Below are 26,082 nucleotides of genomic sequence, written 5' to 3'. Positions count from 1 at the left end.
TTCTGATTTTGAAGCATTTGGATATTAAGGATTTTTATTTATTTACTTAAGTTTTAGATTACAGTTGCTTGGTCTGTCATGTAATATCATATAATAATTGATTAATACATCAATTTAATGATATACTCTGTACTGTAATGGTATTTTTTTCTTCCATAGTTTGTTCTCATTGTATGCTAGTTCTTCTCGGAGAATAGAGCTCTAAATCATGTGACAGTACTAGTTCCTTGATTCTGTTGGGTCTTGCAGGTACCTTTCGTCATTGATGTTGATAGAAAACTCAGTATTCCTAGAGGGGCTATTTACATTGGGTTGGGTAGGTATGAGAGAAAGTGACTAGGCATGACACAGTATCTCAGGCTTGGCTCCAGCTCCTGGGTACTCCAGGAACGATTACAGCTATTGCTGCTATAGCAGATCTGAGATGAACAGGGGAGAGAGAGAAGTTCCTAGAAACTGTAGAGATTAGCTGAGAAGTCTGCTTGACTAGAGCCAGAGCTGACAAATGGCATTCTGGCAGAGAGGAGGACAACAGGAGCCCAGCACTCTCCTTCTCACCTTGCAGTCTCCTGGTGTCCATCAGTAATGTGTAACCCAACTGGAAGCCTGAAGTCAAGGGCATCCTTTGTTCTGGTCCATATGGTCAGCCTCCTGTGCACAGAGCTCAGGTAGAAAATGGCTCCGAGGTGATTGGAGGTTATACAGCATAGTTAGGCTTAAAGGTGTTTTAGGACCTGCAGATGTTCTTTCTTCTTTTAGATGTTCATCTGGGAAGCTCAGTGTGTCTCCTGGACAGGTACTGCCTGCCAGGATGTCAATTCCTTTAACTCTGAGTATTTGCATGTTAGGAAGTAGTTTGTAGATAAATTAGTAAAAATTTATTATTAAATTAGATAAATTAGTTAAAAAGCATTTCAACATGCTGTGTGTGTGGAGTGCCTGTCAGTTTACCCCTTCCAAGGAACTGCATGTACTTTCTTGTGGGGAGCGGACGCCATTACAAGATGGCGCTGGCTCCCTCACGGATTGAGGTAAACAACTCCATATATAGTAAGGCTCTTGTCAGCTAAGGCACTGAACCCTGCGCATGCGCAGTACATAACCTATCTCTGGCCAATCCCGAGGCCTCTGGTGTCAGCCGACTGGTGACAACCAATCATGGCAGGCCCGGTACACGCTTCTCCCTATATAAGCAGACAGCCAGGGTAGTTCAGGGCCTCTTGCTTCCTGCTCTCCCCTTCAACCAAGAGGCTCCCACAATAAAGCGTGATCTGAGAAGGGGTGGTGGTCGTCTTTTCTCGATGGTCAAGAAGCACACCACATTTTCCCATTGTCTCAGACTCAGGTCTTCCTTTTAAATGGGGTGCTTCTGTTTCTAGATGAGTGGTGGCTTGCTCTTTGACACCTCAGATAAAGAGTTGCTGAGGGAGCAGCTGGACATGCATTCAATCATCATCTCCTGTGTCAACGAGGAGCCTCTCTCTACTGCAGACCAGGTATGGAGGTGAAGCCTGGGCCTTAGAGCCACTTCTTACACTGGCAGCAAATGACGCTTGTCAGAATACTCTCCTTTCCTGTAGAATAGTGTGGGCAGTGCTGGCTTCAATGGAGAGGTGAAACAAGCTGTCTACTGTCCAAGGAAGATTATGTTTTTGAATTGAGAAGATTTCCAGGCTAGTCACAGTCTGTGATTGATTACAAGTAACAGAGGGTTAGTGTTTAAACCAAAATTAAAAAAAAAAAAAAAAAAAAAAAAAAAAAAAAACTTAAGAAATTTCTGCTTTTTACAAGGTTACCCAAACATGAGTGGACTGGAATATTTGAGATTGTTTTGAGCCAAGGTCTCCTTACATACCTTGGCTGGCCTGGAACTCCCTTTGCAGACAAAGGTGTTCTCAGACTATGGAGACCCCCCTGCCTCTACCTCCTGAGTGCTTGAAATCAGATATCTGAGCTGCCCAGCTTTGCCCGAGCAAGCTTCTTTCTGTAGAACCCTGGGTAAGAATTTTTAACAAACAATAAAAGTGTTTGTTATATTCTGTAGACAGAAGCCGGCATTATACCTGTGGGGTGTGGTAGTAATATCAAAGTCATCTTGAAACCAGCTTCTGTTTCTTCTCACTTCTTGAAGTCAGCCCTGCCATTGAGCACTCCTCCTGCACCTGTACTGTTGCCAGAGTGGGACATGGCTGTTTAGGCTGCCCAGCTGTGCATTCTGTCACCTTTTATTTTTAGTCAGGGAAGAGAAGGTCAGTAAGAAGATATGTTATGGCTAGGTCAGAGGAGTGCGTGTGCACGGGAGGAATGTCTTTCTGATTCCCTGATTACATTTGTAGTTGGATTGTTCTAGGCTTAGGCAACTGTGGTGCTAACGAGAAAGGTAATGACAGTTCAGAATGCACTGTGACCCTGAACAGTCTCAGTCCCCAAGAAATATGCTGGATGCCATGTTGTTTCTGTTTTTAAGGTTTACAGAGTCCCCTGCTACAGCCTCCTGGAATGTCTTACTGTACTGTTCACATTGCTATATGGGGAGGCTTCCTTCCTACTCAGCAAGGTCCCTCTTGGGTTGGCTTTTACTTTCCCCAGCTGAAGAGCTACATGTAACATTCATTGATGCCTAGGTTCTTTCATATGTACTCACTGTGTTTTACATCAACATTGAAGTGCATTTTTAAATGTTTCTTAATTTTAAATGCCCTCCCACTCCCTTTTAGGTAGTGAGTATCTTTCTCTTTCCTTTAAAGTTTCTACTTCCCTTTTCTCTTAATCTGGAATCAGACAAGGTACAGTTGTAAGGCTTGACTCATACTGAGTATTAAAGTAGGTCCTGGTGTAATTAAAGCTAGGTTCATTTCTGGAGTCTTCCTTCTTCTCTAAGCTTTTTTTCTGTCTGATTCTGGTTTTGGTAATTTAAAAATACCCCATTTGTCCTTCACTGAATTAATAAATGAAATTCTTTTTCTGCTAGAGAGCTGACTTCCTGTTCTATTTGAGAATATTTTTATGTATATTACATTTTGTAAGTTTTTGTCAAATTAATGTAGAATACATTGAAGTTGAGCACACTTGTGTGGTTTATAGTACATTTTCCGGTATTTACCATCTTTCAACTCTAGCTATGATCTGCGTATGAGTAAATTACAGCACCTTTTTTTCAGACACATGAAGATCTGCTAAGGTCTGTTGAGTCGCAGTAGGCATACAAGATCATATTCTATTTAATTTTGTGTTCAAATATTATAAATTCCATAAGCAGTGTTCACTTCTACATGTGCTTCCTGTACATACTAGGCAATTAACATCCCTCTACTCAGGTAATCTGGTAAGTACTGTGACACAATCAATTCTTTTCTTGGTTAATTTAGTTGATTAACAGCAATGTACATGTTTTGAAAGGTTATTGAAATTGAAGAAATGATGCAGGAATCACCAGACCCAGAAGATGAGGAGACCCCCACACAGTCAGACCGGCTCTACATGCTCTCCCAGGAGATTCAAACCCTTTAAGAGTTCTAGCATGAGCAGCTATGAAGAGCGTACGAGACCCTACTTATGTCAGCCTCCATGCCTTCTGTCTACATTCAACACAAAATGGCACATCTCCAGAAAGCTTTAGTTTTCTTGGGTCCTCTGACCATAAGTTCTGTGCACATACTTTGGCGATTGTGCAGGTCTCTATTTTCCTCAAGCCCTGGACTGGTTTGTTTTTGGGAGAATTTTTTGCAGTCTGGGGTGATTCAACGGCCTAAGTTTATTTCCTGGTTGTTCTGATAAGGTCTGAGGTTTGGCTTCTCTCAAGCCTCCTCCCTGGCCTGTGGCTGGCCATCTTTTCCCTGGGCTTCCTTCTGTATGTACCAGTGTCCCATGCTTCTTCGTCTTCCTGTGAGATATTGGTCACATTAGATTGAGAACTGGCTTGTGCCTCATTTTAACTTAGTCATCTCTGTAAATATTCCAAACACTGGTTTATTCTGTGCTCCTGTGAGTTAAGACTTCAACATGCATTTTCTGGAGAGAAACTTTAGCTTATAAAAAGCAAGATAGTAATGTATTTATTGAAAAGAATTCCTAAGTTTACGAACAGTTGTCTTTGATGTAGCTTTGAAGAATTTGGGGAAGTGAGATTTCTTTAGAGTTGGATCTGTGTCTGGATTTGACAGCACTGGACTGTAAGTACCAGGTGGCTGGTTGTCAAGAAGAGGTCCTGAATAGCCATACCCAGCATGGGATTGCTCTGAGACTGGCAGCTGATGCATCATGATTATTGATTGCCAGGCCTGGTTCCCTCCTGGGTAAGATCCCATTATGATCTGGGCTTGTATCTATGTTTTTTTTTGTTTGTTTGTTTTGTTTTTTGTTTTTTGTTTTTTTTTACTTTTAAAATGCACTTTAATTGGATTTTCTCTGGTCAGTGTAAACATGGTACATCAGGGACTCTAGGGGAGGGCGGGTGACTACTGCTGGTACATTGGTTTTAATTTCAAAAAAGGGAGAGATTTTGATGCTGACAGCTTGACTGTCAGCTTGGGGGGAGGGTTAGAGTAAAATGAAAGGTGCTCCTAGACAACACCCCTCTTGGAGGACAGAGCTGTCACAACGTAAGTGTAAAGACTGCAGGGTCGCACTGTGCCATGGAATGTCTGTCTGGGTCTCAGGGACCAGGTGCCCTATGACAGGGCAGACACATGGTTCCCGATCTCCCAGGTCTGCTGCTAGAAAATCAAAGACAGAATCACCTCATGGTGTTAGGAATCTGGAAATATAAAAATCATCTTAGCTAGAAAAGAACATCCGATTAGAGCCAGCCAGAGAAGAAGAAGATCAGGAAGTGATTTATGTGTCACTGACACACGTGGCCCAATGACAGTGGATCATGAGAGAGTGGTGGTCACCTCAGTCTGGATCACAGACTCCCTGCTCTGACCATGGGAACCGTCCACTTCTTCCAAAATCCTCTAAGTGGGCTTCAGTTAGTTTGTGCTTCCCTTTGGTTTGACACATAAGGAGACAGTGGACATGGCTGTCACTTGTCTACAACTGAGAATAGGTGAAGGCAGATGCCAGGCTTGACCCTCATTGAGGTGGTGCTTTGAGTATGGGGCCAGGCAGGCTGGGCACTGCCACTGGCCTCCCTTCTGTGGTGGAGGGACAGAAGGCTGGAGATGGAGGCTGCCGTGCCCCCACCCAACCTCTCTCCAACTGTGGCAATGCGGCAGGGGATGGATAGGCCTGACTGGCAGATGACACAGGAAAAACAGCAAAATTCTAACTTGGTCCATCTCTGAAGGTGGAGAAGATCAGATGGTTACTAAAATAATCAATTTCTCAATCGAGTCCGAGCATTGGAGGTGGAGGCTCGCCCGGGGCAGGCACAGTCAGCTGGGCTGAGCACAGGCTCAGGATGGACAGAGATCTTGTCCTCACAGAAGACTGCATCGGAAGAAGCTGGTCCTCCTCTGCCGCTCCACTGTGATCTTGAGTCCATGGCTGCTCCCCTGAGGGCTGTTCCCTTCCAACATTTTGTCCATTTTTGCTTTGTTATCCCTGGCGAGAGTGAAAAATGCATTCTCCACATTGATGTTGGCCTTCACACTGGTCTCCATGAACTTGATCCCATTGTCGAGCGCCAGCTTTTCTCTCCGTTCCTTGGACACCTGTCTCTTGTCATTCACGTCACACTTGTTCCCCAGTATCATCTTCTACACATCTGCCGAGGCATGCTTCTCAATGTTCCGAATCCAATTCTGGATGATGTTGAAGGACTTCTCATTGGTAATGTCATAGACCAGCATGATACCCAGGGCACCCCTGTAGTAGGCTGTCGTGATTGTCCGAAACCACTCCTGGCTGGCCGTGTCCCATATCTGCAGTTTAATCCTCTTGCCATCAAGCTCTATAGTAATCGTAGGTCTTCGCCATATTACACTCTCTCCTGTATCTATGTTTTGACCAAAGGTCTGAGGCTGGCCTACCTTAATCTCTGTGTATTATGTGGCTTCTTTTTAACCTTCAGAAAATTTTCTGACACAGTACATTTTTTCCTCTGATATGATTTGGCCACAATTTGGTCTGTAGATAAGCCATTAGCCCTGCTGGAGTACTAAATCCAAAATCCAGTCTTGATATATAAGATATGGAAAGTATGTATTAGTTAAGCTAGCATTCCGAAAAAGTTCCTTAGACTGGGTGGCTTAGACAGTGGAACTTACCGTATCTGAACTTTGTGGGCCAGAGGTTAAAATTCAACTCCTTGGCTTGTGGCTGGGGATAGCTGTGTTTCTCCTTGGTTTTCAGGAGGTGATGTCTGTTCTCTCCATTCTGTAAAGATAGTGGTTACATTGGATTACAGTAACCTCACTTTTGTTTTATGACTTTTGTAAATGCTTCCCTAGAGCTCACTCTGTCTCATTTCAAGGTGCAGACAGTAGGGCTTCAGCGATAGCCCCCTGGCTCTCCTGCTTTGGAGTGCTGGGGAAGAACCGAAGTGATTGTCATGGACTGTTCCTCCTTTCGTCCTCCTGAGGATTGAGCTAGCATTTTATTTGATCCTTTCTGATCGTTTCTTGTCCCTGCCAGCTTGCTTGTCACTCTGAGTCCCTTCACTTTGCTTTTGTGTCTGTTCTTTTCCTCAGACCAGCTCATTTCATTCTTGGCTATAGTACTTTCCTGGAATGCTTGATTCATACATATAAAAATAGATAAAGTTTTAATCTCGGCTGAGTACTTTACTCATCTCTACTCATATATACCCACCAGAGTGTCTTAGTTTCTGAGAAGATCCCAAACAGTCAGTATAATTGCTTAGACTTTGATTTGTCCTTTGGTTTAAAGCACCCGTTATGCTGCCTTGAAACAATCCAGTCACAATGTTTGCTGTACTTTGTTTCTGGCCACAGGAGTGTATAGGCTGTCAGTGTCTGAGCTAAAGGAACTGCTGGAAGAAATTGAGACAGCCATTATAGAGTACTCTGAGGAGCTGGTGCAGCAGTTGTCCCTGAGAGATGAACTGGAGTTTGCGAAGGAACTGGAAAACAGCTTTATTTCTGCACTTATTGAGGTGAAGAACAAGCAGAAAGAACACAAAGAGACAGCCAAGAAGAAGAAGAAGCTCAAAAATGGCCCCTCACAGAATGGGAGGAATGAGAGAAGTCACATGCCCGGCACAGTAAGTGATGTGAGCAGGAAGCACCTGATGCTGTTCACAGGTAGCCGCAGCACAGCTGGCCAGCTGTGGGTCTTGCAGGTCACACCTGTGCACCCATGGGGCTCTGTTAGAACATGCTTCCTCAGTTCCTCCACAAAGGTGTTTCTCAGTGATGCTTACTTACTGTGGTCTCTGGATACCTCTGCACCTCAGTGTGCAGGGGGGCAGTCCATGGAAGAAGAGAAGGAACAGGACGATGCCTTCAAGCAGAGGAGTGTCCAGTGGTCACTTCTTATTACCTCAGAATGATAGTAGGAATCAGTTTGGCTGGTATGCTCATGAGTGGTTTTAGTTTCTTACTTGTGCTTATCTCTGGGGGTTGTATTATAAGAAATGAAGAGAGTGCTTTTAGGGATAGCTGAGAACTGTGCCAAACATAAATGAAACAAGTTCCTACAGACTCATCAGAGGGTAGGAGTGGCAGTTGTGTGACATCAGCCACTCGGCTGTGTAGTTAGCTGATGTGGGTGGCTGGCAGGTGAGGAACATTGGAATATTTGAAACCTCAAGCCTTCATAAAAGGTATTTTGTTTTCTAAAGTGATTTCATTGGATAAGCTTCATCATAAATATTATCAGTCAGTTCTCTACCTTTTTTTGGGTGACCAGTTGGGGTACTGTATAGTGCCACCCTGACTTCATATATGAACAAATGTTGGTTCTGTTTTTAGAGTAGAAAGGATGGGTAAGGTGATTCATTTTTCTAAAATGTACATTTTTGCCAATCACAATATAACACAGTAATACATGTCACAAACTAGTCCTTATAGTTTAAAGGAATACATGTTTTCTCTTTAATTAAGTCCTTAATTTCTTTTTTTATTTCTTCTTTGACCCTTCTATGGTTTCACAGAGCATTGTTTAGTTTCCATGTGTATGTGGGATTTTTGTTGTCTTTGTTGTTGTTAAAGACCAGCCTTAGATCATGGTGATCTGAGAGGATGCATGGGAGTATTTCAGTCTTCTTATATCGATTGAGGCTTGTTCTGTGTCAAATTATGTGGTCAGTTTTCGAGAAGGTGCCATGGGGTGCTGAGAAGAAGGTGTATTCTTTTACTTTAGGATGATATGTTCTGTAGATATCTATTAATTTCAGTTGGTTCATAGTCTCTACTAGTTTTGCAGTGTCCTTGTTCAGTTTCTGTTTCCATGATCTGTCCATTGGTGAGAGTGGTGTATTAAAGTCTCCCACTATTATTGTGTGGGGTCAAATGTATTTTTTGAGCTTTAGTGGGGTATCTTTTATGAGTGTGGGTGATTTTATATTTGGAGCATATATGTTAAGGATTGAGAGTTCCTCCTGAGAGATTTCCCTTGTAATGAGTAAAAAGTGTCCTTCCTTATCTTTTTTGATAACTTTTGGTTGAAAATTTACTTTATTTGATATTAGAATAGCCACTCCAGCTTGCTTCTTGGGGCTGTTTGCTTGGAAGTTTTTTTTTCCCAACCTTTTACTCAGAGATAGTGTCTGTCTTTGTCTCTGATATGAGTTTCATGTATGCAGCAAAATGCTCCATTTTGTTTACGTATCCAGTCTGATATCCTATATCTCTTTATTGAGGAGTTGAGTCCATTTATGTTCATAAATATCAAGGAATAGTGGTTTCTGTTTCCTGTTATTACTGCTTTTGTAGCGACTTTGAAGTTTCAGGTTTAATGACATACTGTGTTTTAAGATTACCATATACCCTGAGTAATGTTAGTTATTGTATATGAACACCTGCTTACTAGATATTCTGCTCAGAGATCTCTCATAGGAATCTGACCTTTATATTGTGAAACCAATGACTCACACAGACTCATTGAAATTAATAAGATTTCTAGGTCTTCACATTAACAATGTGAGAGAGACCGTTAGCCAGTACTTCCCAGAAGTAAAGGTATGATTGGCCTTTTAAATTTTACTGACCTGGTAGGAAGCTGTGGTTTGATTTATTTGTATCCCTTCCTGTGTTGATTATGATGTCATAATTGAGGTGGTTTTTGTTGCTATTTTTGTGGAGGAAATATTTCAGCTACTGCAGTAACATGTTGTGTTGTAGTCATTGGCTCCCATCTCCATGTCATTCACAGTGCAGGCTCCTGAAGGGCACATTTGCAGTTGATGAGTTTCTCACCCCCCTTCAGTGAATACAAATTGACTCCCAGAAGGTTTGGAGTTTGGATTCGAATTAATATTATTTCCCCAGGATTTATTTTTCTGATGGGGGATTGAGGGGGAGAACCAGGCTTCTATTTATACAAGACATTTTCACAGATCATTAATTTTTAGAGGCAGTTCCCTTGGATATAAAACCAAGGTGAAATATTCCAGGATATGTTTTCATTCCGTCAATCCTATACCTGCAGAATTATCTCAAGTTTGAAAGACACTGTTGTTTACCTGCCTCTGTAATCATGTGGGTAAAAGGGGACATACATACCCTTTCAGAACCATGAATCTTTGGTTTATAAGACCGGTGGGAGGTACCTTACTTTCCATCTCTGGCTGCAAAAATATGACCCTTTAGTTATCTTTTCTACTTGGTCTGATCACTTTGAACTTTCTAGAGAGTTTAAAGTCTTATTACTCTCAACACAATAAAAATATATTAACTAGTGTAATTTGGTAAGCTTGTCTCTAATAATGTTTGGGAGATTAGCAGGTGATTACTTATAAGTTCTAGAGAAAACAGGAAACTTGATTATAATTGATGCTACATCACTGCTTTTGAAGTTGAGAAGAGGACTGCTTAAAGATGGAGAAGAGCTAGGTGGATGCAAGAAGCTCTTCCTAAGATGCGTTTTCTCCCATAGATGCATTGTTTCTGATCCACCTCTTATTATGAATATTGGCCAAATTTACTTTAATCCTTCTTGTCTTGCAAGAGTACCCCCAGTGATAATTTTCCATTTAATTTTGTTCAAAGTTGACATTAAGTAAAGAGAATTTTGTTTTCATTTAGACAGACACTATTAGATATTTTGGAAATTATTTTAATTCTAGTTATTACCCTAAAAGGTATATTATGACATATCTACTCAAAACTTTGGCTTTTGCTTGGAAAAACTAAAGTACCAGAGACCCCCTTTTTCCTTTTTTTTTAATTTGGAATTTTTAAATTGATAATTGCAACGGTAGTAAAGCAATTTGCTTTTGCCCCAAATTACTTCTCTGTTTAGTTCATAAATAGTTTTACTAAAACACAGCCATATCCATTCATCTACTTAGCACCTGTGACCCTTTTTATACTATGGAGACAGAGTTAAAGAGTTTCACTGGAGGTTCTGTGGCCAGCATAGCTTAAAATACTTAGTCTCTGACCTTTTACAGAAACAGCTGGCTAGTTCCATATTTAAACTGAGTATACTAAATGTTTGGTAAAGGGACTAAAGAGAGAGGGCTCAATAGTTAAGAACATTTCCAGCACCCTTATCAGTTGGTTAAGAGCCATTTCTCACTCTTGTTTATGGATCTAATGATCTTTTTGGCCTCCAAGGGCATTCAATGCACACGGTTAACATATATATGAAGAATATTTTCTAAATATTCTAAAATAAAAGAAATATAAATTCTAAAATATAAAGAAATATGTTTTAAAATTTGGAGGGAAATATAAACTCAATTTATATTTGAATGGACAGACCACAACATACAATTCACATAAAATATTGCTGTGTTCTGTCCTAAGAGTTTGCCACTTGCCACTTCTTCAGTAGCCTGAGTTTAGCTTACAAGATGGCCATATTTTGGCCAATCTATCTTCAAGCCTCACAGGATCCTGGACCAATAATAGAGCTTTGCCCTCTGTGTGACTAAGCAGTAGCTAAGCAAGGTACCTGGTAGGTAGACCAGTTGTCTCTAGTTTGGAAATGAATAAGTTGAATAACTATGTTGGTTGTTTTCTGGGCATAGTTTTCCCAGATAGTGGTAAAAGTTGAATTAACAGAAAATGAGTGGAGAATGTGCTGATCAATCCTGCCCTTTTTAAATGGTTCTCTATGAAAGGATAATTTTTTTTGTATCCTCAAATGCAGATATTAATATATTTTCAACAGTAATTTGTGGATGATAATTGGTAGTATTTCTTTTTCTTCCTTTCCCCTTTTTCTTTCCCTCCCTCCTCCTGGTCCTCATTTCTTTTCTCATTCTTTCCCTACTTTTATACCTTCTTTTCTTTCTTGCTTCTTTTGGTTTAAGCCTAGGGCTTCACATATGGCAGGCAGAGGCTGTACAGCCAAGTTATGCTCCCAGATTTATGCTTTCCTTTATTTTGAAGAATATCTCCTAAAAGTTAGTGTTATTATTTATCTGCTTTGTATAATTGAAGTTTCCAAACTTGGATATAAGGGGTTTTGAAAAGAAACATTGGTGAAATTCTCTTAAACTTCACAATTTACATTGAAACTATTTGACTTTTAACCACTCTCTCCAGTCATAGTTCACCCTCTTTTGAGTTCCGCAAGTTTAAGAATAGTAATGACAGAGGGGCAGATGAGAGTAAGGAGAAGAGGAGACAAAAAGCTTCCTTTAACTTTTTAACAATTTTTTTCTGACATAGCTTTAGCACTGTAAGTTTGGAAGCTGCTCTGTCTAGAGACCTGTGTGAGTTGTTTCAGGTTAGGCATAGAACAGACACTCAAGCAGAAATAGCTCTAGTCTCCTGGTCTTAGCTTTTCTTTGCCCTGTGTTGGATACTTTTGTTGTTTTTGAAATTAGTTGGGCTGGTAAAATGTCCTACATAGAAAGAGTTGATCCTAACATCATGTCTGGTTCTTACTGCCTCTGAGTTTGCAGACACTTTTCAGAGTTTCTTGACTGTTCAAAAAGACCTTCACAGCTTTAGCTGATTTTTAGATCTTGTTGCAGATTATTTCTTTCTGTGGTCTCCAGTCTGTTCTGCTATGGCCTGTACTCAGAAGCCTAGTGTTTCTCAGTTATCTTATTTCTATTTGGACTTGATGCAGTTTCTGCTGTTCTGGACACATGTAAGAAGATGACATGTTTTCTTTTGGAAATGATGACTAAGAGTTCTTCCAGCATCCCCTGTAAATGAATAGAGTTCAGGCTTTTCAAAAATATTGATCTTTCCTAATCTTATTGCTGCATTCCTCATGTGTATTACTTCATTTTAAACTGCACAACAGCTCCAAGAAAAATATTAACAATAATCATATTGCCAAATCTTGAAAACAAATGTTAGTTCTACAAAGGTCTTGGCTCAATGAAAAAGCAGGCATGGAGAGATTTTCTGGGGAGGTGCAGAATTCTGTAGAGGTGCAGAACTCTCTAGAGGGAAGATTCAGAAATGGCTTGGCTTTTCTTCTCTTGAGCCACATAGACAGGTTGTACATGGGCTCAAAGCTCTTACCTCCTTTATCTTTTAGGTCTTGCTTATACTGTAATTGTTGCTCCTGAATACAGTTTCCAGAGAATAGATGTTTTTGAGATTCTTAATTTGTATTCTTTCCAGGGAAGGAAATGGTCAGAGACATCCGAATAGTTCATGTTATTGAAGACTGTATTCTATGTCAAATAACCCCTTCCTTCCCCCAGTCTTGCTACATGATTTGGGTATTTTGTCTGTAACAAGGGCAACCATAAGGTAAATACTGTAATGCTTAATTACCTTCCTGCCTATATAAGGGTTCATGCAAATTTTTTTTTCAGATTCCAGATACTTTTGACTGGCACACAACTCCTGGATTCATGTGTAAATCTGAACGTGTTTTATTATCATGAGTAGGAATTGCTCTAGTTTAGTAGACCTCAGTCTGTGGGTCATGGCCTTTTATGGGGTTGAACAACCCTTTCCTGAGGGCTGCCAAAATCATCTGCATGTCAGATATTTACATTGTGATCTATAACAATAGCACAATTACAATTATGAGGTAGCAACAAACATTATTTGACGACTGTGGGTCACCACAATATGAAGAAAGAGTCACAGCAGTAGGAAGGTTAAGAACCACAGCTAATCACTGCCATAGAGTCTTGTGGCTCAGGCCATCCTCTGAGTCATCACATGATAACGACAAGGCTGTGCTTTTAGGGACATAAATGTGTACACGTTCTGACTGTTTCTATTGAATTTATGAAAATTTGATTTAACCAATCGCTCTGTGTCCCCCACCCCATCTATCTTTCTTTATATATTGTGCCCTGAATCTCCCATTAAAAGAACTGTGAATGGCTGGGCACAGTATCTTTTGGCCTGTGTCTGTTGAGCTGATCTTTCAGAGATTGTAGAAGAATGACTTGAGGTCAGTAGTTTGAGGCTAGTCCTGACAGTGCACTAAGATTCTTTTACTGACACAGTGGACAGACAGGCATGCACAGGTGTGCAAATACACACACACACACACACACACACACATACATACTCACCAACAGGAACAGGCTGCGATGGTTGAAAAACTAAAGTATAGACGTGTGAAATGTCTAGTGGGACAAAATGTGATTGAAATCCCGAGAACACTGGACAGAGACAATGGGATACTTGAAAATTAATCTAGAGAAAAAGGCTGGGGAGCAGTGATTCCCAGAAATGTCAGAGGGATCTGAAATACCATTGACTTCAATGTCAAAGAATATGACTCTGGAGAAAGTAGGTTAAGGATTGCAATAATAGAAAAGAGGCTCGGATAGAGAAAAAAGGGAAAATTGTGATTGTGTCTTTCCAGGGAGGCTGCTGTTGATAGTGGCTGAAGGAATTAATTCTTAGCTATAGCTGTTAACAAGTTTTTATGTGTTCTCTCTCCTCCCTCCCCCTGTCTCTCTTACACACACACATACACACACACACACACACACACACACACACACACACACACACACTGTAGGTACACATACCTACATTCCTAGAGTCTGTTTACTGTCTATTTAGCAGATATTTTGCAGGGGCACAAGGTGAGTTAGAATCCTGCCATCTGCCACATTGCTACTCTGGCTTGGCTTTTGGCTGAGGCGTGCTGAGGGGCTGGGGCTCCTTGGCTGTGGCTACTGGCCCAAAAATAGCAGCAGATCTGTTGAGAAACTTGAACTTCAGCTTCTTCTGCTAGCATCAGTAGATGGTTTCCAGCTTGCTCTGATTTCCTGGGTTTGCCTTTTTCCTTCTTTGTATCAAGCTAGAATCCTGATGGTGTGAAAGTCATCTCTCTGCTAGCACTGGAGATCACAGTGACCTCCACAACCTTCAGTGCTACATTTTCTCCAATAAGACCACATAGCATCCCAAATACTGTAATCAACTGAGAACCAAATGTCCAAATACACGGAATTCACTGGCACATTCTCATTCAAACCACCACAATATGTAAGCAAAAGAAGAAGCAATGGCCTGTGTTTGCTTTGGAGCCCTCTAGGACCTCATTGATAAATTACTCATATGGAAGTAACTGCCCCGTTATGCATTTTTTGTTTAATAATCCATGTCTTCTGTGAATAACATTGCCTACCCATGCAGTATACTTCTGTTTAATCTCCCTTTACTTTTTTCAATTATAGTTCAGAAATTAGCTTTACTAGCTTTAAGTTTCCATAAGTCTTTTCATACAATCTTAGTTTTGGTCAATCCAACTCTTATCCCCTCGTCTCCCCCATTTATGTCCCCAGTACCACTTAAATGTTTAGTCCTCAATAGTCCCCATAACATCTTTCATATAAATGTATACTACCATTCCCTTCAATTATATTGTTTACTCGGGTTGCAAAAGCAAATTTCCACACATTATTTATATGTTCCTCCTTCAGGTGTAACCTTCAGGTGTCTCCTATCTTCCCAAATACCTTCTTGCTTATGTATTTCCACCACCAGCAGCCCAGTATTCTACCTATCAACTTTGATTTTACCTTTATTCTACTATTTCCTAACCTGCAGACTGTTACACCGCTAGCCATGGTGGTCACAATGACTGTTGGGATTCTGTAAACCCCACCCCTCAGTTGCTTAGCAACAACCAGGTATGCCCCACCCCTCAATTACCCAGCAGTGGCCAGGTATGCTCCGCCCCAGTGACCTGACACTATAAAAGGGCTGCTTGACTCCTCCTCTCTCTCTTGGCCTCTCTTGCCCTTGTGCTCTTGCGGGCTTGCTCTCCCCTTCCCTTCCCCCTCTGTCCCACGTGCTCATGGCCAGCCTCTACTCCTCTACTTTTCTCTCTCTCTCTCTCTCTCTCTCTCTCTCTCTCTCTCTCTCTCTAGCTCTCTCTCTCTCTGCCTCTGCCTCTACCACCCTCTTAACTCTCCCGTGACCTGAATAAACTCTATTCCATACTATACTGTTGTGTGGCTGGTCCCTCAGGGAAGGGATTCCCAACATGGACCCCTCAGAGGCATCTCCCTTGCCCCCAGGCCTTGCCGCACCTTCATGGGCCATATGCCCCCCACTCTCTTCATCCTTCCCCTAACATTGGTGCCGTGACTCGGATCGTTATCCTTTCACAACATTGGTGCCCTGTGACTCTTCCTTTCAGTGACTTTTCCTTTCATTGGTGCCCCGCCATCTTTTCCTTACAATGACCACATTGCATTTACAGATAAACTTATACATGTACACACAAGCAACAAGCAAATGTGCACAGATAAATATGTGCATGAAGACACACAAAAATTTATACATGTATGAACTATAAATATACAAATACACACAATCAAAATATACAAAAAGCCCAAACAAATATAAAATACTTATGTACATACACATAAATGCATACTTGTATACAAATATACGTATACATAAATATACACATATAACTCACATATTTGTATATGCACATTTTCTTAGTTAGGGTTACTATTGATGTGATAAAACACCATGACGAAAATCAAATTGAACCAGTTTATTTCACTTGCAGTCCTATATAACATTTTATCATCAAAAGCAGTGAGGACAGAAACTCACACGGGGTAGAAACCTGGAAGCAGGAGCTGAAGTAGGGACCGTCAGGGGGTGCTGCTTACTGGCTTGCTCCTCATGGCTTTCCCAGCCTACTTTCTTATGAACCCAGGACCATCAGACCAAGAAGAATTTGCAAATTTAGCTGTCTTATCACTCACCCCAAGCTTAGGAAGCAGATTTAAATCTACATGGAGAAGGGTCAAAGGCCCTGCCAACCAAAAGCCCAAGGTTCAAACCAAGACAGAAGCTAAAGCTCCAGCTAAGGCTCCTAAAGGTGCCCAGGCCCCTGTGAAGGCTCCATAGAAAAGACTTCTACCAATGTGAAGACAGACAGACTGCTGGGACACACCTACCTACACACTGTTTACAGATGACCAGTGTCCTAAGCTGTTTTAAAACATTCCCTCTACCAATGTGAAGACAGACAGACTGCTGGGACACACCTACCTACACACTGTTTACAGATGACCAGTGTCCTAAGCTGTTTTAAAACATTCCCTCTACCAATGTGAAGACAGACAGACTGCTGGGACACACCTACCTACACACTATTTACAGATAACCAGTGTCCTAAGCTGTTTTCAAACATTCCCTGCAGGCTCGCCTATAGCCTGATATTGTGGAGACTCAGTCGAGGTTCTCTCCTCTGATGACTCCAGCTTGTGTCAAGTTAACGTAAACTAACGAGTACAGTTGACTGCTGGAACATAGACTTTGCATTAGGAAAACAGTTGAATATTTTAAGTGGGGCTTAATGGGACATACTAGTAGAAGCATGGAAGACAGTGGTGCTGAGAGCAATGTAACGAATGATGGCCCTACCAAAGAGGTTTCAGAGGAGAATGTTAGTAAGTGACCTAGAGATTAAACTTATGATATTTTCGCAAAGGATGTGGTTACATTTTGTTTTTGTCTAAAAACTCTGCCTGAGGCTAAACTAAATAGTTTGGGATTAATGGTATTGGCAGAGATTTCAAAACAGGCTAGTACTGACTGTATCATGTGATTACTAATGGTCACTCTTATGCAGAGCTATAATCTAAAGGAGCAAAATGATTAAGGAAAAAATGCAACGTGTACAGTTTAATGAGAAAGGAAGCACCAGGAAGTAAAATAGAGCAAAGTCTAATGCTCAAAAACATAAATGTTAAATAAAAGCCTTATGCTAAATAGAACAAAGGGAGTGTCCAATTTTCTGAGGAACTACCAGACTGATTTCCGCAGTGGTTGTACCAGCTGGCAATCCCACCAGCAATGAAGGAGTGTTCCTCTTATCCACACCATTCTGGCTTTAGAATTAAGGAAACAAGAAAGGATTTAATTTCCCTTGGTGGCTACAGGAAGCTGCTGAGGCCAGGTGTGTATCAGGTGTGTCCCTGCGGAGGCCCATGAAAGTCATTGTATGAAGCTCTGAAGGTGATCCTGGATTGCTTTGGAGATCTTGAGGTGTTGGAGAGCCACAGTCACAGGTTACCTGTCAAGAACTTCTAACAATTTGGTACCAACCCAAAAGAGAAAGGTGTGTTGCCGTCAACAAATCTGACAGGAATTGCAGATCTGAAGAGCACTCTGAAATCAAACATGCAGATGCAGTTTGTAGTTTCCCACGATGGTTTTTTTGGTCTTGCTCTAGTCCAGTATTTCTTCTCTATGCTCTCTTTCCTCCCTTTTGGAATGGCCAAGCATATTCAGTCTCATTGTATATTGGAAGTATGTGATCTGCTTTTTAATTTTGGTCTTACAGGGGTTACAGTTAATGGATTACTTGAGCTTCAGAAGAGGTTTTGGATACACCAGAAGAGGGCATGAGATCCCATTACAGATAGTTGTGAGTCACCATGTGGTTGCTGATATTTAAACTCAGGACCTCTGAAAGAGCAGTCAGTGCTCTTAAACACTGAGCCATCTCTCCAGCCCCTTGGTGTAACTCTTACCAAGCAAGTGTAAGATCTGCATGACAAGAACTGAAAAAAGAGATCAAAGAAGATCTCAGAAAATGGAAAGATCTTCAGTGCTCATAAATTGGTAGCATTGACATAATGAAAATGGCCATCTTACTAAAAGCAAATCTACAGGTTCAGTGGAATCCCCATCAAAATCAATTCTTCACAAACATGGAAAGAACAATTCTCAACTTTATATGGGAATAAACCAGGATAGCCAAAACACTTCTCAACAAATTAAATAACTTCCAAGAAAATCACTATCCATGACCTCAAGCTGTACTACAAAACAGTAGCAATAAAAAGCACATGGTATTGTTACAGAAACAGACAGGTCAATCAGTGGAATAGACCCAGAAGTAAACCCACACGCCTATGGATACTTGATCTTTGACAAAGAAGCCAAAAACATACAGTGGAAAGAAGAAAGCATCTTTAATAAATGGTGCTGGTCTAACTGGTGGTCTGTATGTAGGACTGAAAATAGATCCATGTTTATTACCCTACACAAAGCTCAAGTCCATGTGGATCAAGGACCTCAACATAAAACCAGATACACTAGATCTAACAGAAGAGAAAGTAGGAAAAAGCCTCAAACTCACTGGCAGAGGAAAAACTTTCCTGAATGGAACACCAATGGTTCATGCTCTAAAATCAACAATTGTTAAATGGGACCATGTTAAACTAAAAAGCTTCAGTAATGCAAAAGACACTGTCAATAGGACAAATCGGCAAGCTACAGATTGGGAAAAAATTATCACCAACCCTACATCTGATAGAGAGACAGGATTACTAATCCACAGTCAAAACTTGACCCAGAATTCTTCTTGTCTAAAAGAACCACAGGGAAAAAATGGGGAAAAAACTGAAGGGATGTGCTTACAAATCTGAGCTGGGCATGGCTGTGCCCTGAGAGGCCCTAGCAGCAGCTGACTAAGGCAGATACAAATAGTTACACCCAACCATTGAACTGAAGTTGGGACCTCTATGGTTGAATTAAGGGAAGGACTAAAGAAGCTGAAGGGGAGAGTGACTCCATTAGAAGACCAGCAGTCTCAACTTACCCAGACCCCATGGAGAGCCTAGAGACTGAGCCACCTAGGCCCCTGGCACAAATATAGCAGAGGTCAGGCATTAGTGGGGCAAGATACATTAATCCTTGAGAGATTAGAGGCCCCAGGAAAGGGAGAATCCTTAGATGGGGAACCCTCTTGGAAGCAAAAGAAATGGAATGAGGAATTGCAGGGGGGACTGAGAGTGAGGATCAATGGCAGGAATGCCAATAAACAAAATAGTAAACATTTTTAACAAAGTCTTTAATCATACAAGTTTTTCACTTTCACAGAATTATCCCAAGATATTTTTTGATTGCTGGTGGAAATTTTTGGGTCTTTGATATATAAAAGCATATGGTTTGCAAATAAAGATACTTGACTTCTTCCTTTCCTGTTTATCTCCCCCTTGATCTTCTTCTGTTGTCTTTTTGTTCTTAATCAGACTTCAAGCACTATGTATAGGTATGGAGAGCAAACATGATCTTGGCCCTGATTCTTCTGGAATTGCTTGGAGTGTCTCTTCATTTTTTGTTCATTTGGGCTATGAACTTACCGTACTCCTTTATTGTATTGATGTATGTCCCTAATTTCTCCATGATTTTCATCAGAAAGGGTTGTATTTTCTCAAATGCCTTTTTGTTGCTGTTGTTGTTTTGTTTTTAACCAGTTAGGATCTGTTGTCTTGGAAGCAGCATTGTTTTCAGAGGAGGGCATACAACCCATCCTTAGCAGGAGTCATATATTTTTATTTATTTATTTTTTGCATTTTTGAATATTTTATACATTTACATTTCAAATTTTATCCCCTTTCCCAATTTCTCTCTCTTGTATCCCTATTCCCTTCTTCTATGAGGATGCTGCCCCTCCCACCCACTCTGACCTCACCACACTGACATCCTACTACACTGGGGCATTAAGCCTTTACAGGACCAAGGGCCTCTCCTATTGATGCCAGACAATGCATGTGTATTCTTTGGTTAGTAGTTTAGTTCCTGGGAGCTCTGGAGCATCTGCTTGGTTGATATTGTTGTTCTTCCTATAGGGTTGCAAACCCCTTCATCTGCTTTATTCTTTTCTCTAGCTCCTCCATTGGAGTCTCTGTGCTCAGTCTGGTGGTTAGCTGCAAGCATCTTTATCAAAAACCTTCTTTTTGCATCTAATGAGATGAACATATAGTTTTGTTTTTCAGTCTGTTTATGTGACTTGTCTTTCAGGTAATATTTATTATTTTTACATATGTTGAACTATTCCTTTCATCTCTGAAATAAAGTTAACTTAATCATGGTGTATGAATATTTTGATGAATTCTCTTTTTTTTTTAGCTTTTCATGCAGGTTTATACATTATAGTCTCAGTATACAAATCCTCTATACCATAAGATTACATCAACTAAACAAAGATACAAACTGTCCTTCCATATGAGATAAAAGACCTATAAAATCCCTTAAAATGTTTCTCTCTACCTATTGCCAATTATGGCTACCAGGATCCAGGTCTGCTTTCTCTGGATCCATCTTGATTTCCTCCCCCCTTGATGTATTCTTGGACTTCAGAATTCAAGTATTTTGTCGGGACGTTTTGAACATTGTTTATAAAGGATGCTGGTCTATAATTTTTTAATTGCTGGGTCTTTGTGTGTCTTTGGTATCAGAGTAATAATAACTTAGTAAAATAACTAAGATATGTATATTGTTTTAGATAATGGTTTTTATTTTATATATTAATTTGAAGAATATTGGTATTAACTCTTCCTTGAAGTTCTGGGAGAATTCTGTACAGAATCCACCTTGCTGTAGGGCTTTGGTTTTTTTTTTTTTTTTTTTTTTTTTTTTTGCTTTTGTTTTTTGTTGGATTTTTTTTTTTTTTTGAGTGTCCTTTCCTATCTCTCAAATACTTTTGGTTTGAAATCTATTTTATGAGGCATTCAGAGGGCTGCATAGGCTTGCTTCTAAGGTCCATTTTTTTTAGAATGCCATTCTCTATACTTTTATCCTAACGAGACTTCTATCTTTAATGTTGAGGTGTGTTTTGTTGATGCAGCAGGAAGACATATTCTATTTTCAAATCGAGCCTATTACTCTGTACCTTTTTATTGGAGAATTGAGACCAGTGATACCAGAATTATCAGTGAGTAGTATTTATTTATTCCTGTTATTTGTTGTTATGATGTAAGTCCAACCTTTTCCCTTGATTTACTACTCTGGGATTACTTTTGTCTTCTTGGGTATATATAACCTTTCCAGACTGAAGTTTCCTTCTAGTGTCTCCTGTGGACCTGGAGTAGTAGGCAGATACTCCTTATGTTTAGTTCTTTTATGGAATGCTCTACTTTCTCTGTCTAAGGTGCTTGAAAGTTTTGCTGGATATAATAGTCTGGCCTGGCATCTGTGGTCTCTCAGAGTTTGTAAAACATCTCTTCTGGGTTTTCTGACTTTCAGAGTTTGTGTTGAGAAGTCAGGTGTTAGTCGAATGGGACTGCCTTTATATGTGACTTCATCTTTCCCCCTGTAGCGTTTAGTATCCTTTCTTTCGTACATTTAGTGTTTTGATTATTATGTGTCATAGAGAATTTCTTTTCTGCTCCTGTCTATTTGGTATTCTGTATGCCTATTGTACCTTGTTAGGTACCTCATTAAAATAGTTTTTTTCTATTTCTATGAAAAATGAGATGGGATTTTTATAGGGATTACATTGAATCTGTAAATAGGTTTTTGCAGAATGATCATTTTTTCAATATTAATTCTGAATCCATGATCATAGGATGTCTTTCCATTTTTTAGTGCCTTTCTCTATCTCTTTCTTCAGGGTTTAAGCTTTTCACTGTAGAGGATAATCCTTCATTGGTTACATTTATTTCTAGATATTTTATTTTCTTTGAGGCTATTTTGAATGACAGTGTGCCCATGATCTCTTTCTCCATATGTTTACTGCATGTGTGTAGAACTGCTTTTGATTTGCACAGTTTGATTCTATATCCTACCAGATTGCTGAAGTTTCTTATAGTTTTAAGTTTTCTGACAGAATTTGAGCTCTAGTATATATTCATGTCATCTGTAAATAAAGATAGTTTGACCTCTTTCTCTATTCATATTGGTAAGAGATTTTGTTTGTTTGTTTGTTGTTTTTAACAACCCATATTCTTTCAGTGGAAATGTTTGAACTGTTCAAGAAGAAATAGATTGAAATATGGTTCAGCTTTCACTTTTTATAATAGAATTAAATTCTTGACCCATTCAAGTTCAGTTCCTAAAAGAAAACATTTAACTGGGGCTGGCTTACAGTTTCAGAGGTTCAGTCCATTATCATCATGGTGAGAAGCATGGCAGACATGGTAGAAGAGAAATAGCTGAGAGTTCTACATTTGATCTGAAGGCAGCAGAAAGAGACTTCACAGTTTCCTTCCTACTATGCTTGAGCATATCTGACCTCAAAGTTCTGCCCCCACAGTGACACATTTTCTCTAACAAGGCCACACCTCCTAACCATGCCATTTCCTATGGCTGAGCATTCAAGCACATGATTTTATGAGGCTACTCCTATTCAAACCACTACAAGTGACAACACAAACCAGGCCATATTGTGTTCTTTGGGAAAACCTATCAACTTTTAATGTGAGCACTTAGAATTATGAAATCTCTAGGAAGTTTCTTGGCTGTGCACAAGTTCATTTTATTCTTGTTTAATTTCCTCTGTCTTCTTCAGTGACTCATTGACTCATTGCTCATTTAAAAATTGTTTACTCACTATGCTGGCTAGATCTATGTTAAGTTGACACAAAGTGTGGTCATTTGAGAGAAGGAAACATTGATTGAAAGAATTCCTCTATAAATTCGGGCTGTAGGCCAGTCACTAGGGCCTTTACTTCATCAGTGGTTGATGGCAAGGCCCCTTGTGAGTGCTGCTATCCCTTGGCTTATGGGTTCTGTAAGAAATCATGTTGAGGCAGAGTCTTTGAGATCCTGTGAATTTGTGTGTTGCTTCAACAGCGTTTGAACGGAAACAGACCCAGGGACTCCTACCTTTTAGCTTCCAGTGCCTTATAAGTCTCTCCAGTCGCATCCTCTGGGACAATTTCCTTGCTGCCTTTGGCTCCTAGGACCAGCCATCACCGTCTTTTTGGTTAGCCCCGTGCTCCAGATCAGCCATGACCCCCCAGATTCATCAGAATTATTCCACTGAAGTGGAAGCTGCCATGAACCGCCTGGTCAACTTGCAAATGTGGGCCTCCTACACCTACCTCTCTCTGGGTTTTTTTTGGTTGGGATGATGTGGCTTTGGAGGGCATAGGCCACTTCTTCTGAGAACTGGATAAAGAGAAGCGTGAGGGCGCCAAACATTTCCTCAAGTTGCAGAACCATCATGGGGGCTGTGAAATCTTCTAGGGTGTGCAGAAACCATCTCAAGATGAATTAAGCAAAACTTAGGAGGCGATAGAAGCTGCCTTGGCTCTGGAGAAGAAGCTCTGTGACTTCTTGGAAAGCCATTCCTGGATAAGAAAGTGAAGCTCATCAAGAAGTTAGGTAACCACCTGACCAACCTCTGTTGGCTGGCAGGGACACAACCAGCACAGATTGGCATGCCCCAGGGATCTCTGTGTGAGTATCTCTTTGAGCACCTACTCTCAAGCACGACTAGGAGGCCTCTGTGGCTTCCAAGGGGCTCCCTCCTCTGCTGTGCCAACCATCTCAGGACTTCCACCTGAATTAGCCTCTGAAGCCACTAGGCAGCTTTGTAACTGCCCTGGGACCTCTCACAAGTCTTGGACCAAGAAAAAAAATAAAGCTTTTGGAAACAGAAAGAAAAAGAAGGAAAGAAAGAAAGAAAGAAAGAAAGAAAGGAAGAAAGAAAGAAATGATGTTGAGCAAGCAATGAGAAGCAAGCCAGTAAGAAGCACTCCACAACCCATGGTCTCTGCATCAGCTCCTACATCTGTATTTTTTGCCTATTTGAGTTTTTTTACTAGCTTCCTTCAGGGATGAACTACAATGTAGAAGTGTATGCCCAATAAACCCTTTCCTCTCCAACTTGCTTTGCTTCGTGGTATGTTTTATCAAAGCAATAATAACTCTAAGAAAATCTTAAGGTGTTTGTGTTCCTCAGGTTAATCTTTCTATGATTTCTAATTTTAGTCCATTATGATATGAAGTGAAAACTTCTAGTTTCTTTGGAAAGTTAGTTATGTCAAATGATGTTTTGCCTGAGCACACAGGTGAAAAAAGGTGTCTTGCTAAAGCAGACACATAAAAGAATGTTTCCTGAAGCAGACACAAATGAAAGAATGGTCAGCAAACACATGAAAGGACATGTGATGAAGGAGTATAAATTTGACCCCACAGACAGTGGGAGCTGGAGCATTGGTTTGCTTTGCTCCACCTTGTTATTCTTTGCTAATGACACACATGTATTGGTTCCCCTTACATAGCATTGCTGAGCTCTACTTGGGGTAACACCACAACTTGCCAAAGAACTGCTTATGAGGTTCCTGAGTCTTCTTACCACTTCAGCAGCCTTGGGTCAGTTGACAAGCCTTGCAGTTTCTTCAGGATTAAACGACAGATGCTGGTTCCTGCATGCTGTTTGCCTGCCAAGAGGACTGGACTGTAGCTGCTGATTCGTATTTGGTGTTTGATACAGGACTGAACTGCTGACAATAAAGATTGAGCTCACCCCCAAAAACTATTACTAAACAAGTCTGCTTCCCCCATACCCTAATAACTTTTCTCTTTTACTACCTCTGGTGGGTGGTGAGCAAGAGGAGAGGTTTACTAAAATAGGCTGCAAATATTTAAGCCTACATGATTTGATAAGATATAAGGCATCATTTTCTTTATCTTTCTTTCTTTCTTTTGTATTTATTAAGGTTTGTTTTGCGCCCTACAAAGTACTCATTTTCAAAACAGTTCCATGTACTGCTGAAAAGAATGTGTGTTCTATATTCACTAGGTAGACTATTCTGTAGACATTTGCAGGGCCCAATTAATTTATTGTGTAATTTAGCTTTGAGGTGTTTTGTTGATTTTTCTTAACATGGGGTTGGGAAGGGGGTTATCTATCTAGATATGAGAGTGAGATATGTAAGTCTTTCATTAAGCTGTAGCTAGATCTATATGAGTGTTTTTATACCGTATCAAATCACATGGCAGATTTGGAGGCCCCAGTATTTGGCCCATGAATATTTACAATCATTATGTTCTGTTGGTGGGCTTCTTCCTTTCTGTAGAGTGGACCTTTTTATCTCTTCTGACAAGTTTTGATTTGAAGGTTACATCAGATCTGAGAATTGCTACAGCGATTTATCTGTATTTTCTGGTTTGCATCATAGTTTGACTTCTAGGTTAGTCTCTTAGCTTGGGATATAAAAATATCAGTGTCTTTCTATAAAAAAAACTAATTTTAGAACTGGTTTTTCTAAACTAATCCTAAATTTGTGTACTTTAATTGATGAGATAAGGCCATTTAAGATCAAGGTTATGCTCAAAAAGGGTGTGGTTTATTCTGTGAGTGTTTTTGTTTCTTTTTCTGTCTGGTTGGCTAATTTGTAGTTCTTTCTTCCTTTCCTTATAGCCTTGGTGTTTGCTGCCATGCTGTACTGGGAAAGACTGGCTTCTTCCTCCGGTGGTCTGATGCTTTCATGATCTGTATTATATACTGCATTTTGTTTTGTATTTAATTTCTACTTTATTCCTTGTTTTCTGATAATTTCATATATAGTGCTATGATTATTGTCACCCTCAATTAACATTTGTTATTTCTCCCTTTTCTCTCTCTCTATTTTTATCCTAATAAATCCTCAAGTGGCTACATTTTACAGACACTGAGGCAAAGGACTCTGCTCACAACAGTGGGTTCCTCCTTTGTCTGTGATGATACCACCACACAGCCAGCATCATGATAATGCAGAAAATCTTGAAGCACATGGACTAAGATTAGGAACATACCAAAGGTATCCATCCATTCTATCCACTCTATTCAGTAAAGACCTTGACCATAGAGAACTAG

The 26,082-nt window shown here is 40.3% G+C and overlaps 2 pseudogenes across 2 annotated transcripts in view; one reads left to right on the top strand and one right to left on the bottom strand.

Moving 5' to 3' along the window:
* The window catches only part of LOC308416168 (fasciculation and elongation protein zeta-2-like), a 62,372-nt pseudogene extending 36,603 nt beyond the window's left edge, over positions 1-25,769 (top strand). Inside the window, exons 2-5 of the transcript in view lie at positions 1,380-1,496; positions 3,400-3,539; positions 6,900-7,168; positions 25,648-25,769. The product of the transcript in view is annotated as a fasciculation and elongation protein zeta-2-like (transcript). The remainder of the gene's footprint in view (positions 1-1,379; positions 1,497-3,399; positions 3,540-6,899; positions 7,169-25,647) is intronic.
* Positions 5,424-6,736, bottom strand: LOC308416167 (ras-related protein Rab-8A-like; annotated as a pseudogene). The gene is made up of 3 exons: positions 6,728-6,736; positions 6,213-6,321; positions 5,424-5,941 (listed from the first exon to the last, which is right to left on the bottom strand). The product of its transcript is annotated as a ras-related protein Rab-8A-like (transcript).
* Positions 25,770-26,082: the final 313 nt, after the last annotated feature.

Source organism: Micromys minutus, assembly GCF_963924665.1.
Source record: "Micromys minutus genome assembly, contig: SCAFFOLD_572, whole genome shotgun sequence".
Taxonomy (NCBI): Eukaryota; Metazoa; Chordata; class Mammalia; order Rodentia; family Muridae; genus Micromys; species Micromys minutus.
Note: the sequence above shows the minus strand (reverse complement) of the source record. Positions and strands in the feature narration are given on the sequence as shown.